This window comes from Rhinoderma darwinii, chromosome 1 (assembly GCF_050947455.1).
Source record: "Rhinoderma darwinii isolate aRhiDar2 chromosome 1, aRhiDar2.hap1, whole genome shotgun sequence".
In the NCBI taxonomy this organism is placed as follows: domain Eukaryota; kingdom Metazoa; phylum Chordata; class Amphibia; order Anura; family Rhinodermatidae; genus Rhinoderma; species Rhinoderma darwinii.
In genome coordinates, this window is record NC_134687.1 from 434,515,170 (window position 1) to 434,532,604 (window position 17,435).

The window sequence follows — 17,435 nt, forward strand, 5'->3', positions numbered from 1 at the left end:
GGGCTTGAACCAGTGATCATTAGATCGCTGGTACAATACAATGTAATACTGATGTATTGCAGTATATTGTCATTTTTACAGGCTTCTGTAACAGCGCGATTGCTGTTCCGGTCTGTTAGGCTCCATGCACATGGCCGTATTTGTCATTCATAACTACGGACCAATTCCTCACAGTTTTTTGCAGATCCGTAAATACAGATGTACTACGGACAATATTTACGGATGCCATCCCTTTTTTAAGTGTATAATTTTATGGGTGACTATAAATTCGTACGGATCCGTATTTACGGATGGATGAAATCTACGGACGAATGGGATACACCGCTGACACCGTAATACCGCTGTAATACACCGCTGACCCCGCGCAGCGTATGGAGCATGCTCAGCACGGCTCCATACATCAACCACCGCACTACAACGTGCTGTTGCGTCATGGTGCACGAAGGGATTAATGCGCAGCGGATGGTGCAAAGGGAAAATTGATATTTTTCATGGATATACCATTTTAGTGCACAATGCGTTGTGCCCAGTTTGTGTCACTGAAGACTAATTTCTCATAAAATGTTAAGCTGGTTCTCCCGGGTATGGTGATATCCTATATGGGGATGTAAACGGCTGTTTGGGCACACTGTAGGGTGTAGAAGAGAGGGAGCGCCATTTGACTTTTGGAGGGCGGATTTTGCTTCGTCATATTTCTGTATTGGGGTTTTGCTGGTATTTCAGTTTATAATGTGGGGACATATGTAAGCTGTGCGGAGAACATCAGGGCATAATAAGAGTGTATAATAGTGGGGTAAATAAATAATAATTAATAGATATGTGGCCGGTGTCACTTTTGGCTATACTCTGGCCATTTTGCGTCGCCATGTTCTGAGAGCTAGACCATTTTTTACTTTTTTCTTCACCGGAGCTGTGTGAGGGCTTATTTGTTGCAGGACAATCTGTAGTGTTCAGTGGTACCATTTTGGGGTACATGCAACTTTTTTTTATTCAATTTTTTTTGGGCAAGCGAGGCGACCAAAAACCATCCATTCTGACTGTTTGTTTTTTTTTTTTGTTTTTTTTATTTTTTATTATGATTCTTTTAGAGTGCTCACTGTGCACTATAAATGACGTTTTACTTTATTCTGCGGGTCAATACGATTTACAGCGATACCGTGTGTGTGTGTGTGTGTGTGTGTGTGTGTGTGTGTGTGTGTGTGTGTGTGTGTGTGTGTGTGTGTGTGTGTGTGTGTGTGTGTATGTATATGTATATATATATATATATGTGTGTATATATATATATATATATATATATATATATATAAAATTATTTTTTTAATGTTTTGCAGCGGTTTCACAACGAAATCATTTTAACAATTTTTTGTTACCATATTCCGAGAGCCATAACTTTTAGTTTTTTCTCAGTCAAAAAAGCTGTGTAAGTGTAGGAACACACCGTGTAAACACTGCTGATTTTCTTTTAAACATTAATCGCGTATTACAGTAGCAGCAGTGTGCGTGAGATTTCAGTCCCCACACTGCGGTAAATTTCCGCCCAAAAAAGCGCACATAAATTGACCTGCGGTGCAGTTACTTCAACCTCAGCATGTCAACTAATTCTGAGGATACACCACTCTTCTGTTGCAGGTTTACCCATTGAATTCAATGGGGTGCTTAAACCCCGCAACAAAGCAGTGTGTGTTGCAATATTTGCGCCGGAATCACAGCAATGCGCCGGAAAAGTAAGCAAAAAAATAAAATAAAGTTATACTAACCAGAGGTCCCTGCTTCTTCCATACTTACCCCCTCCCTCTTCTCGGCGCACTGTCCGGCCTCCCTGGATGACGTTGCAGGCCATGTGACCGCTGCAGGCCTTGTGACAATCACAGGCTGCAGCGCCACATGGCCTGCAATGCCATCCCAGGAGGCCGGACTACGCGCCGAGAAGAGGGAGAGGGGGTAAGTATGAACGTTTTTGGTTTTTTTCCGGCGCCGCTTCGCAGCGGACAATCCGCCAGGAAAAAACGCTTCACAATGTGGTGCCATTTTCCGGACGCTATTGCCTGCAGTGTTCAGGGCGGGTACGCTGCGCATCCTAATGCAGTATGTCCGCACTGAATACTTTGTGTGTGTTCCTACCCTAAGGGCTTGTTTATTTGCGGGATGGGATGTCGTTTTTATTAGCACTATTTTGGGGTACATGCGAGTTTTTGATCACTTTGTATTCTATATTTTGGGAGGGAAGGTGACCAAAAAATTGCGATTCTGGTATTTGTTTTTTTATTTATTTATTTTGCGGTATTCACCGTGCAGGAAAAATAACATTATATTTTCATAATTTGGGTCGTTATGGTGATATCAAATGTGTACTTCTTTTAACTTTTCCATTTTTTTTTTTCCTAGGTTAATAGACTTGTAAGTTAAAAAAAAAAAAAAAATGCTTTTTAACTTGCTCAAAAATTATCGTTTTTCAAAAATAAAAATCACTGTTATTATCTGCATTACAGCACCGAACAGATTATGTCGGAGATAGGACACTTATAATCCGGTGACAGAGCCTCTTTTAAAGGGAATGTGTCGCTAGAAATTTTTTTTTTTTTTTAGTTAAACCGTTAGTAAATACATGATTAGACCTTGTTCTAATTTTTTCAGGAAATATTATAAATTAGATTCTAATTGATAACATTTCCTTGTGCTGGTCACTAGAGGGAGCAATTCCCAAAATTGCAGCATTGGCATGTGGTAAAGCAACCACATTGCTTTATGCTGCAAAATTGGAGAATACACACTCGCTCTAGTGTGCTCAATTAATCCCCCTCCTTTATCCTGGCTAGTGCCAGGAGAAAGAAGGGGATTGAATGTACAAACCTCCTACACTGTGTGCCGCCATTTTTTGAGCGAATGCAGTGTGTAGTAGGCTTACATACAGTGGTAATTACACACTAAAACACGAACATACACAGACATAACTTACCTTCTCCTGCTGCCGCCGCTCCCTCCGGTCCGTCCGCTCCCTCCGCTCCTAGTGCTTGCTTCTGAACACATGTCCGGAAGCTGCGAACAGAAGTAGTCCTCTTACTGTCCGGCCGCGGCTTCCAGTCCACATGAAAATGACGCTCGGCCGAAGACCTTCCTTTTGGACTGTGTGGGAGCGGCGCATGCTCCGTTCCCACACAGACGGTGTACACCATAGTGAATGGAACGGCTCCCGTTCGCATTCTCTATGGGGATGTATGTGCAGTATTCCATCTCTGTATTTGTCGTTAATCGACACATACAGAGGTGAAAAAATGGCAGCCCCCATAGTGAAGTAAAAGTTAGAAAAAAAAAAAGTAAAACACAAACACACAAATAAATAAAATTTATTTTAATAAAACACTAAAAGCAAATTGATATACATTTTTTTGTTTTTCGTGACACCTGTCCTTTAAGTCAATCTGTTTTAAGTATAGTTTCCTGCTTGGTAGCTGTGAAATTTCCATGACGGGCCTTAAGGGCCTTTTACACCGGCCGAAATAAGCCGATGCAGTGAGCGCTGATCAATGAAACATCAACATCGAGCTCGTTTGCTCCTTTCAAACGGAGCTATGGATGGAGACGCGCAGTCGTTACTCCGATCGCTTGTCCCCTAAGGCTGGCTTAGGTATTTTAATTGTTCTATTCCAGCCGTTTGTGGTCAAGTGAATTGTGATGTGCCGACATAAGGCTTCGTTCACGTCTGCGTCGGGACTCCATTCATGGGTTCCATTGGAGCTTTCTGTCTGGGGTACCCATGTACGGAATCCAAACTGAAACAAACCATAGGTTTCCGTTTGCATCACCATTGATTTCAATGGTGACGGATACGGTGCAAATGGTTTCCGTTTTTCATCGTTGTGTAAGGGTTCCGTCATTTTGGCTGAATCAATACCATAGTCAACTGCGCTATTCATTCCGTAAAAAACGACAGAACTTTTACACAACGGGGACAAACGGAAACCATTTGCATCGGATCCGTTTGGATTCCGTTCATGGGTTCCCCTGACGGAAAGGTCTGACGGAACCCATGAACGGAGTCCCGACGCAGATGTGAACAAAGCCTAAGTGGAAAGGGGAGGCAGCACTCCGTGACGTGGGACTGTGATGTCACCAAACAGAAAGGAACTACATTGATTTTGGGACTGTGTGACTCCTCATTAAATGTTTTTGGAAAATAGAAGTAGATTAGTAAGCAAATAAATGTTACACTTCACAATTAATGTTTCATGATTTTAGGTCTCATTTATGGAGGGGGAGGGTGTATCCGTGAACATTATGCTGCAGGATATTCTGTAAAGCATTTCACCCTGATGGCTCAAAAATGTATAAATCAAAAACTATTACAAATAATTCCATGAAAATAATCCAATTAAAATGTAGCGTCTACAAAGATGAATTACTGTACATGTTACAAAAGGTTAAATCCATAACCAGTCAGCTTGTGTGGATTTGCTTCATTTTGAGAGTGAGAATTCTTTATTAGAAGAAATCTAATCATGATGTCATTACCGTGTACCGGGGAGGTTAAAGGTTTCATTGATTTAGCTGGTTGCAGGTGAACTTTTGTCCTCTGTGGATATACTGTACCGACAGCACCGTATTGATTATGTGTATATGTATGTATATATATATATATACTCCTATTGATTGGAGACACTAAATGTCCCCTGCTCTTTACATGACACTTTTCATAGTACGTTTTTCCGTACTGCCAATGCCCTATGGAGACGTTTCATACTCTTCTCTTGTATTCAGATCACAAATTCACGAGACCAATGCCCTCCCAGCTTATTATGGCGGAGAATTCTGATAAGTATCATTGTTTAAGGAATTCCCCAATGTATTTGTACAGGGTTACAAAGGCGAGCTCACTCTAGGGTTTTTTGTTTTTTTTTATGACTATCATGCTACAACATTTTTAGATTATCTATAAAAAAGTTGGACAACTTTTGAATCGTGAATAATTGCGGACCGCAATTATGGACCCGGTCACTTCTATTGTCCATGGACACCTTCCCGTTTGTTTACCGGAAATATAGGACATTGTCCTATCTTTTGCGTTTTACAGGCCGTGCTCCCATACTTCATATGGGAGCACGGGCAGAGTATGCGGGTGGCTGTCCGTGCCAGCAATTGCGGCCCATGATTATGGTCATGGCCGTGTGCATGAGGCCTTACTAATTTGGAAATGGCTCAAAAGCTGACAGTCATATTTCACAATTCTAACATCACTAAATAACCCCTGCTGGTTCAGTGAATAAAACTCTGTTCACATCTGCGTTGGGGTCCATTCTGACGTTCCATCGGAGCTTTCCGTCAGAACGGGACCCTGAACAGACACAAACTGCCACAGACGGAAACCAGAGGTTTCCATCACCATTAATTTCAATAGTCGACTACGCTATTGCTTCCGGCAAAACTACAGGTCTGGTGCACAAAAGAGACAAATGGAAACCATGGGCTCCGGATCCGTCACCAGTGAAATCAATGGTGATGGAAACGGAAACCAGAGGTTTCCGTCTGTCAGTTTGTGTCTGTTCAGGGTCCCGTTCTGACAGAAACCTCCGACGGAACGTCAGAACGGGACCCCAACGCAGATGTGGACAAAGCCTTAATTGTGTTTTTGTTTTTTTTTCAGTTTTTTTTTTTTTTTAATTTTTTTATTTGCTTTTGAGTTTTTTTTTTTTTTTTATTCTGGGTTTTTTTTTTTTTTTTTGTTTTAAATTACTTTATGTACTATAAAAACGCTCCAAAAATGCAGTGACGCCTTTTTCACACTAACTTATTTGACATCCATCTGCTGTCCGTTTAAATTACAGCACACAGATTAATGCAATTCATTGGGGCTATTCACACATCCGTCTTTTTTTCACGTTGTGTTAAACTCACTTCGTGTCCTTTTCTGGTCCATTTTTTGCAAATCAGACTCGCATATTGAAGTCTTTCTGTGCATGAAAAACGCACAGCACGCCGATGACATCCATGTGCTGTCTGTTTTTCACGCATCAGTTGCTAAAGAAAAGCAAAGAAGAAATAAGGAAGTGCTTGCAGAGGGAAAACTCGGACGAGAAAAACGGATGACACGCGGAAATCACACTGACTGAACACAGTGATATGCATGAACTATCTGGGACTTTTTTCACAACGCGCGGGCTAACTGCAGCTGCCTGCGGGTGAATTGCGGGCCCCATTCATTTCAATGGGCCCATGCACACGACCGTGGTTTCCACGGGATCCCGGACTGCAAAAACATAGGACATGTCTATTCCGGCCGCATTTTGCGGTCCAGGCTCGTTGAAATGAATGCACACTGCAATGTGCACGGCCCGTGATTTGCGGGTGACGCTCCGCGGCCGTCTGACCCGCAAATCGCGGCCCGTGCACAACACTATGGTCGTGTGCACGAGGCCGAAGATGGAATACAGTAAGCACTTATGCTGCTGTCAGGTCCGTATTTCAGGGTGTCTTCCTTCCCCCTGTTATTTCACACCGAATAACCACCTCTGTAAATTGAAAGCTGAAGGCATTCCTGGAAAGAAGTAAACCAGCCAGAGATGTTGGTACACAGCTTTCCCCAGATCAGCCAGGAAGAGAACTGCACTTTATTCAGAACAAAGAAACACACAGAAAAGACCCCTCCCTAGGGATGTGGGAGTGCCCAAGCCCCCACCGGCTTCTCAGCTGCAAATTCTTCCGTACACTCTTCTTGCATTCCAGGGGGCGGTGTCTTCCATAGGTGTGTCCGACATGAACAAAGAGCTTGTTATATATATCAGTATATTACACAAAGAACTGAAATGTATATACATATGTGTGAGGATAATATTTTTGCAAACAATATACATGGTAATGATCCCTGACACTGCCACTAGTGGTGGCTGCAGGTAGCCTACATGTTCTCTTTCATCTCTTGCGTATAAAGGGGACTTGTAGCTCTGTATTAAGGCCATTTTTACACGGTCAATGATCGGGCAAACGAGGGTTCATATGAATGCTCGTTCCTGGTCATTGCTCTGTGTAAACAGGGCAACGATCAGCCGATGAACGAGCAAACGTTCGTTCATCGGTTGATCTTCTCATTTGTGAAGCAGTGAATATTCTCGTTGTCGGCAGCACATCTCTCGGTGTAAACAGTGAAACGTGCTGCTGAAATGATGGAAATGTATGGGAACGAGTGATCGGAGTAACAATCGCTCGTCCCTATACATAACCAAGCATTGCTCCTTGTGAAAGGAGCAAGCGGGCACCGATCAACAAGCTGGCTCGTTGATCGGCGCTCGTTTTCACAGACCATACCTTGAGAAACAAAGCTCCCACTGCTATAAAGATATATAAAGTGATTGATCACAGATTTTTGGACCTAAAACTTGACATGATGATAAAAGGTGGAGATTAACTTTAAAAAGAATTGCTGTTTTTTAAATGTGGAAATCTTCCAAAATATGTGCTGTTTTTAAAGTAGTGTACCAATTACATCTATTTTACAGAATACAGTAAATTTATCGAACCTGCTGACAAAGATAGTTTCCTCTGGGAATTTCCTCCTGCATTCAGCTCGGTATTTTCGGCCCTTCGTGAAGCCAATAGGAGTTAGCAGTTTAATAGTTTTAAAATAGTGAGTAAATACAGCACTAAACAAATACAGTAAAAGCCCTTTAACCCCTTAGTGATCAGCCTATTTTAGGCCTTAGTGACCAAGCTATTTTTTTTTTTTAGTTTTTTCCATCGTCGCATTCAAAGATCTATAACTTTTTGTTTTTTATTTTTGCAACGACCTAGTTGTATAAGGACTTGTTTTTTGCGGGACAAGCTGTAATTTTTAATAGCACCATTTTGGGGTACATATAATTTATTGATTTACATTTTATTAACTTTTTTGGGGGTGTTAAGGGTCGTCAATTTGGGCTGGTCATCAACTGGACCTCGATGTGTCTTATCTGGTTTCAAATATGTGGGAGAGCTTGACGATGCATCGGAGACAAACTTCACATATTTTGTAAGTGAAATCAGATTCTCTAGTTTATTAGCAAACAATACATAGATTATATATCATTAAAAGAGGTGTTGGCCATGTCTCCCGCTCCAATCACATAAGAAGGGCCATGGCCTTCAGTCTATCCAATCAATATTGACCATGTTTCCTCCTTCTCTAAATCACAAGGGATTTTATCTTGGAGTCATCATAAAAGAGCATGTATACATTATATCACATTGTATCACATTATATAATTTTATATCACATGTTTTGTTATATTTGTAATCAGCATATTTTAGCTACGTGCTCAGAGTCATTATATATTTTAGCTATGCCAGCAGATTCATAGTCTGTCTAAGAAAGAGGAAGTATAATTTTAGCTTGCGGTGAGACATCTAAAAAGAACAAAGGTTAAAGTATTATATAACTGAATCAGTAGTTTTAAAATTTGAGAATAATATATAAAATGGAAGATAAAAGGTCCAGGCTTCCATCTCCGGGGTAATAGAAAATAACCCAGCAATTTTGGCACACTTTTTTTGCTTCTCTAGTTTACCATGTGGTCAGTGCCGTATTTTGAGTTTGTGCTGCCCTAGGCACTTTTAGTGCCGACGCCCCCGATAACGCAGCTTTTCCGCCGCAAAACTCGTAAAGTGCTAATTGGTGCGGGTTTTACTTCCCCATTGAATTCAATAGGGAAAATCCGCAATCGAAAACCAGCAATTCCACAAAATAAATTGACCTGCTGTGGATTAAAAAAAAAACGCACCGCAGGTCAATTTATGAAAGTTTTTTCGGCGGGTTATTTTTGCAGCGTGTGGATGAGATTTGTTCAAATCTCATCCACTCTACTGCTAGAGTTTTACACTGCGGATTTTTCGCAATGAAATCCGTTGCGTAAAATCCGCAGTGTTTACGCTACGTGTGGACATACCCTAAAAGAGATGGCACTAGTAATATAGTTAAAAAAGAAACCGACACAGAAAAAATATTTTATTTAAATAAAACCCCCTACATAACCCTCATTAACCAATTTATTGAGAATAAAAACGCTGTCATCTAAGTAGTCCTTGAATCCGACGTAGTCCAACGACCGAATCTATAAAAAAACAAGAACACAAAAAAAACATTAGTAAGATTAATAAGTAAAAACGCAAAACCATTATCATACTTGCCTTTCTGGGTATGTGACTGTTAACTAAGCAGTGGCCACTCTTAGCTGTCATTGGTTCATTTACATCATGTGGTCCCAGGTTACCTCAGTTCATTGGCCTACTTTTAAAAGTAGGCCAATGAACTTCGGTAACCGGCCACCACTTGAGGTAAACTAACCAATGACACCTTAGAGCTGTCACTGCCTTAGTTTACTGAGCCTTGTAAGTGGCACAGGATAACCCGAGATGTGCCAGAATTTTGGCGCATCTTGGGTGCGTGTGCCACTATAAACCTAATGCAGGGACTCCTTCAGATACAAAAGAATCCCCGCACTAGGAGTTACTAGCGTCGGCGGGGCTCAGCAATAAAGTTTCCGTTGATGCAGGCCTGGTCTTTCCTGATCAGGCCTGCTCCAGTGGAACGACGGCAGGCGCACCGCCTGCGCCACAAGAAAGCGTCGAATGATGAGGGAGGGAACTATTGGTTCCCTTACTCTACCTGCGCTTTCAATTGTATCTGCTTCCTAATGACACGGATAAAATTGAAGACAGTACATTACATTACATTACGGTTGTCTTGATACCAGAATTTGGACTTCGATATCCATACTTTGTAGTATTGCGATGCTCAATGCCAAAACTATACTTTGCCAACAATAATAAAAAAGTTCTTCAATTTTCTGATGTGAGACATGTGTTGTGATGAATTTTGAACCTCCGTGTGCCTCACATTCGTAATTAACCCATGGTGTTTCTCAGCCATAATTGGACAACATTGAGTTAATATGTGAGGTACATGATGGGGTTAATTACTATTGATGAGAGGCACATGGAGGTATAAAATTCATAACACCTCGTGCCTCACATTAATAAGTGAGAGCCATTTTTTTATACTGTACACATATGATGCTATAAATTTGTTGTGCAGGTTATTACGGACGTGACAATATTGAATGTGTGTATTTTATGTATTGAGGCTTTTATTTTATGGGTGTGTGTATTTTTTAAAATGTTTTATTTATTTAGCATTTTATTTTTACTTTTTTATTTTTAAACTTTAAAGGGGTATTCCAGTTACAACAAGTTACTCCCTATCCGCAGGGTGAGGGGTAACTTGCTGATTGGTGGGTGTCCGACAGCTGGTACCCCCACCGTTTACGAGAACGGGGGTCCCATACCCCATGTTTTAATCGAGCGGCAGGTCGCTCATGCGCACTGCCGCTCCATTCTCTTTGGGAGCGCCGGAGATAGGCGAGTACAGCGTTCGACTATTTCCGGCGTTGCCATAGAGAATCAATGGAGCAGCAGTGCGCATGAGTGACCTGCCGCTCGGATCAAACGAGTGGTGCAGGACCCCCGTTCTTGTAAACGGTGGGGGTCCCAGCTGTCGTACACCCACCAATCAGCAAGTTACTACCTACCATACGGATAGGGGGTAACTTGTAACCGGGATACCCCTTTAATGTACTGGCATATATCTACATGCCAGTACATTAGCCTGTGTACTGATAGTACACAGGCAGTTGTTGGGACATACCGAAGTATGCCCTAACAGAAAATATGGTCAGACAGCTCTGTGGTCCTTCAATGGACCCTAGGCTGTCTGTCCATATATGGTATGTCCCTGTGACTCGATCCAAGGGGCATCCCCCTTTGCATTTTCCCCTTGAATGCTGAGGTCAGCTTTGATCGCAGCATTCAGGGAATAGGGGAACAGCATTCAGGAGAATCTCTGCCGTTAGAGCGGGGCTATGGCTGTGTAATACAGCCATTGCCCTGCTCCTGACAAGTGTGCGCATGTGGTCAGCATGAGGTGATGCGGCCGGCACTGCACTAATGAGCGGTGACGCCGGCTCTGAAGATGGGGAACATGGGTGTTTTTCGTGCGCCCACTATGTTCTCTGTTTTCAGTGCCGGCGCTCATTAGTGCAGCGCCAGCCACATCACCTCATGCTGACTGCGTGCACACACTTGTCAGGATCGGGACAGTGGATGTATTACACAGTCGCAGCCCCCCCCCCCCCCACTCGCTACATTCATGTATAACAATACTAAGCTGTTCGGCTGCACAGCTTAGTGTCGCAATACATTAATTGCAACCCAACACTACACTACAATACATTACATTAAAGGGGTTGTCCCAAGTTGATAAATGGAGCTATAAAGCTCCCCCATGTAAAAATAAGAAGAATTCTAATTACCTGTCCGTCGTCCAGCGATGTCGTTTTCTTGCTATTCTTGATTGAAGTTCCAGTCGGTCCCTCTTTGTATCCTGCTCGTTGCCTAGGTTCCCGGCCACCGCTATTTACCTTTAGCGGTGGCCGCGCATGCGTAATGACATCCTCTGCGTCCGGAGCAGAGGATGTCATTTGCTCGTGAACGCGCATCTCGGCGCTTCTCGGCGCATGCGCAGAAGATGCAGTGGAAAGGCACCCGTCGCAAGGAGAAGTCTGCGCTCCGCTAAAGGTAAGTGTGTATATGTGTGTGTGTGTGTGTGTGTGTGTGTGTCTGTGTATATATGGGTGTGTTTGTGTATATGTGTTTGTGTGTGTGTGTGTGTGTGTTTATGTGTGAGTGTATATATGGGTGTATTTGTGTGTATGTGTATATGTTTGTGTATATTTTTGTGTTTGTATGTGTATATGTTTGTGTGTGTGTTTTTGTATATGTGTGGGTTTGTGTATGTGTATATATGGGTGTGTTTGTGTACATATGTTTGTGTGTATATGTGTGTGTGTATATGTGTGTGTTTGTGTGTATATATGGGTGTGTTTCTGTATATGTTTGTATGTGTGTTTGTGTATGTGTGTTTGTGTATATTTGGGTGTGTTTGTGTACATGTGTTTGTGTATATGTGTGTGTGTTTGTGTATATGTGTTTGTGCATATGTGTGTGTGTGTGTGTGTTTATGTGTGAGTGTATATATGGGTGTATTTGTGTGTATGTGTATATGTTTGTGTATGTGTGTATATGGGTGTGTTTGTGTATATGTTTGTGTGTATATGTTTGTGTGTGTGTGTGTGTGTGTGTGTTTTTATATATGTGTGTGTTTGTGTATATATGGGTGTGTTTGTGTACATGTTTGTGTATATGTTTGTGTGTATATGTGTGTTTGTGTATATATGGGTGTGTTTGTGTATATGTTTGTGTGTGTGTTTGTGTATATTTGGGTGTGTTTGTGTACATGTGTTTGTGTGTGTATATGTGTGTGTGTTTGTGTATATATGGGTGTGTTTGTGCATGTTTGTGTGTATGTGTGTGTATTTTTGTATATGTATATTTGTGTGTTTGTTTATGTGTGTTTGTGTATATATGGGTGTGTGTGTTTGTGTGTATGTGTTTATGTGTGTTTGTGTAATATATGGGTGTGTGTTTATGTGTTTGTGTATATGTTTGTGTGTGGTTGTTTGTGTGTGTGTGTGTGTGTGTAGGTGAGTATAAGTATCGGTATTGTTCACATTGATAACTTTTTTTTTATGTTGTTGCAGATTTTGATGTACCAATTGGACTACGTCTTCAATTCTTTGGACTACTGCGTAGATCTACGTTTTTTGAAAATTTTAATAAAATGGTTAACGAGGGTTTTGTTGGGGATTTCTTATTTCAATAAAAAAAAAATTGTCTTTGTCTTTTTTTTTCAAACTTTATTAGTGCCTAGATAATGGTAGTTGGCTGATTGACAGCGTCCATTATTAAGGCGGTACTTAGTGTTAGCCGGTGCAGAGGCTAGCACTAACCACCCATTATTACCCCGGTACCCACCACCACCAGGGGTGCCGGGAAGAGCTTGGTACGATCCAGTACCCGACCATCTGTTGTGATGGTCGGGTACTGGGGCGGCCGTAGGCTGGTATTATGAGGCTGGGAAGGGCCAAAAACAGTGGACCTTCCCACCCTTGTAATGCTAGGCTGCTGCTGCTGTGTTGTATCGGGCTGGTTATAAAAATGTGGGGGACCCCCACGTCGTTTTTTTTTTTCAATTTAACAATAGACGTTGGGTCCACATTTTTAATAACCAGCCATATACAAGGCCGCAGCAGCCTGGCATTACACGGGTGGGAGGGGCCACTGGCTTAGTACATTCCCAGGCTAATAACACTGTGTTGTATGTGGCTGGTTATGATAAATTGGGTGGAACCCCATGTCTTTTTAATAAAAAAAAATAATAAATAATAAAAAAAAAATGACGTGGGGTCCCCCCCATTTTTATAACCAGCCAGATACAACACAGCAGCAGCAGCCTAGCATTACAAGGGTGGGAAGGTCCACTGTTTTTGGCCCTTCCCAGCCTCATAATACCAGCCTGCGGCCGCCCCGGAGCCCGACCATCACAATAGATGGTCGGGTACTGGATCGTACCCAGCTCTTCCCGGCACCCCTGGTGGTGGTGGGTACCGGGGTAATAATGGTGTTTAGTGTTAGCCTCTGCACCGGCTAACACTAAGCCTCCCCTTAGTAATGGACCTTGTCACTCAGACAGCGGCCATTACTAAAGTGATAGTAATAAAACTTGAAAATAAAACACAAAGATATAGATAAAATATTTTATTGAAATAAAGCACCCCCAACACAACCCTCATTAACCATTTTATTGATGAAATAAAAAAGCGTCATCTAAGTAGTCCTCGAAACCGACGTAGTCCAAACACCAAACCTGTAAAAAATCAAAAATATAAAAAAAAAAAATTAAATAAAACATGTCGTAGGCTTAGTTTCACTTTCATGTGTGATACTGACTGTTATACCATGTATAGAAGCCTGCGGCAAAGTTGGCTTAGATACAGGGCAGACAGTATCATACATGGCCATACAGACATTTATACAAACAAACATACATACATACAAGCAAACATACATACAAGCAAACAAACATACATACAAGCAAACATACATACAAGCAAGCAAACATACAAGCAAGCAAACATACATACATGCAAGCAAACATACATGCAAACATACATACATACATACAAGCAAACATACATACATACAAGAAAACATACATACAAACATACATACATGAAAACATACATACATGCAAACATACATGCACATATACACATACAAACATGACAACATACATACAAGAAAACATACATACAAACATACATACATGAAAACATACATACATGCAAACATACATGCACATATACACATACAAACATGACAACATACATACATGAAAACATACATACATGCAAACATACATGCACATATACACATACAAATATGACAACATACATACAAGCAAACATACATACATACAAGCATACATACATACATACAAGCAAACATACATACATACATACACATACATGCACATATACACATACAAACATGACAACATACATACAAGAAAACATACATACATGCAAGCAAACATACATACATGCAAGCAAACATACATACATACAAGCAAACATACATGCATACAAGCAAACATACATACATGCAAACATACATGCACATATACACATACATGCACATATACACATACAAACATGACAACATACATACAAGAAAACATACATACATGAAAACATACATACATGCAAACATACATGCACATATACACATACAAATATGAGAACATACATACAAGCAAACATACATACATACATACATACATACATACAAGCAAACATACAAGCAAACATACAAGCAAACATACATACAAGCAAACATACATACATACACATACATGCACATATACACATACAAACATGACAACATACATACAAGAAAACATACATACAAACATACATGCAAGCAAACATACATACATGCAAGCAAACATACATACATGCAAGCAAACATACATGCATACAAGCAAACATACATACAAGCAAACAAACATACATGCAAACATACATACAAGCAAACATACATACATGAAAACATACATACATACATACATGCACATATACACATACAAACATGACAACATACATACAAGAAAACATACATACATGCAAACATACATACATACAAACATACATGCAAACATACATACATGCAAACATACATACATGCAAACATACATATATACATACTTGCATTCAACCATACATACAAACATACATGCAAACATACATACATGCAAACATACATACATGAAAACTTACATACATGCAAACATACATGCACATATACACATACAAACATGACAACATACATACATGAAAACATACATACAAACATACATGCAAACATACCTACATGAAAACATACATACATGAAAACATACACACATACAAACATGACAACATACATACATGAAAACATACATGCACATATACACATACAAACATGACAACATACATACATGAAAACATACATACATGCACATATACACATACAAACAGGACAACATACATACAAGAAAACATACATGCACATATACACATACATGACAACATACATACAAAAATAAACTCACTAAGACGTTCCCACGAAGAGCTGAAAGGTCCCGTCACTTTTCTTCTCCCATTCACAATAACAGAGCGGTGGGTGCAGATGACGTAATCACGTGGGCCTGATATGATTACGTCATCTGCGCCACAACGCATTGTTACTATGAATGCGAGCGGCGCCAAGAAGAGGGAAGATGGCAAGTGACGGGACCGTTCAGAGCGCCGTTAGAACGTCTTAGGTGAGTTTATTTTTTTTATATATTTTTAGTTGTTCGCCGGGTGCTGATGCAGCACCGGTACGGCGGCTACAAACATTACATGTAGTGACAGGGTGGGGGAGAAGTTGTTTGCCGAAACGGGGTAAATGTAGTGTAGTGTAGTGTAGTGTAGGGTAGTTGACATTCACGGTAAGTTCGTCTCAATCGGGCTTACCATGCCCGCTTGAGACGAACATTCTCCCGATGCTGCTAGAACTACAGTATCTAGCAACATCGGGAGCGCGCACACTGCAGAGCGGAGCGGCTTGATTGACATCGAGCCGCTCACGCCCCTTTTTAGAAAAGATAACCAGCACTTGCTGAGTTATCAAGTGTAAAAAAAAGGCACTTAGGAAATGAATTTTAATTTTTTTTTAACAGCAAATGTTTTAAAATTCATTTCCTGCTTAGAATGTTTAAAAAAAAAAAATTTGAGTCAACTTGGGACAACCCCTTTAAATTAAACATACAGCAATACTTACCTGACCTGCTGTGGCGGCGTCCTGTCCCGCTCTACCGTCCGCTCCCTCTACAGCGCGTCTAAGACACGCCCACTGTTCTCGGATTGGCCACAGCTGCTCTGGCCAATCCATTCAGTGGGCGTGTCTTACCCCCCCCCACTGCCCTGTGAGTAATCTGGCCTGTCAGGTCACGAGTTAAGTTATATGTTAAATAGAAAAAAAGACTTTTTTTATTAGTCCTGCTAGGGGACTTCACTATGCGATCGTTAGATCTCTTTTATAATACACTGTAATACTTCTGTATTGCAGTGTATTATTGCCTGTCGGTGTAAAACTGAGAGGCACCTGTTACGCCTCATGCACACGAACGTGTGCGCCGGACGAGTCTCGTCAGTGATCCGAGGAAATATAGAACATGTCCTATCTTTCCGAGGATCATAGACTCTGATAATTTTTCACGGACCCGATTCACCAGCTAAAGTGAATGGGTCCGTGAAGACTATCGGGTGCCACTCGGATGCCGTCAAAAACGGCCTGAGTGGCACAACTTTCATGTGCATGAGGCGTTGTACCATGCCTCTGGCATGGCCTAACAAGCATTAACTGGAGGCAGACCTGGGGTCCTTTGTTAGGCCTCAGGCTGCCATAGAAGCCATCGGCACCCTACAGTCGCATCGCAGGGTGCCGGTGGGGTGAGAGAGGGAGCTACCTCCCTCCAAAACCACTCAGATGCGGCGCATCTAAGGGGATAAACGGGCGGATTTCGATCCTCCCACTTGAGCAGCGCTCCTCCAAGCCCTGAGTTACCTCTGGTAGCTGAGAGCAGAGCGCTCTTACTGCTCCCGGCGCGCTATTTTATTCTAAAGCAGCGCCGTGAAAAGGCGTATGCATCAGAATAAAGTTATGTTCACACGCACAATTAAAAACGGCTCAAAATTCCGGGGCTGTTTTCAAAGGAAAACACACAGATTTTTAGCTGTTTCTTCTTTTGAAGCAGAAATTGTTTTGAGGTTTTTTTTTTTCTTTTCTAGACGTTTTTGGAGCTGTTTTTCAACTGACCCTATGAAAAACCTCTTCAAAAATGGCTCAGGAAATGACATGCTCTTTCTATTTACGCGCTGTTTTTTCAAACCGCGACATAAAAAAACACAAGTGGCTGCCGTGAAAAGGCGTAT

At 41.4% G+C, this 17,435-nt stretch overlaps 1 protein-coding gene across 3 annotated transcripts in view; it reads left to right on the forward strand.

Annotated features, from left to right (window-relative positions):
• Positions 1–17,435, forward strand: part of ASPHD2 (aspartate beta-hydroxylase domain containing 2) — a 93,381-nt gene that overhangs the window by 44,064 nt on the left and 31,882 nt on the right. The window lies entirely within an intron of this gene.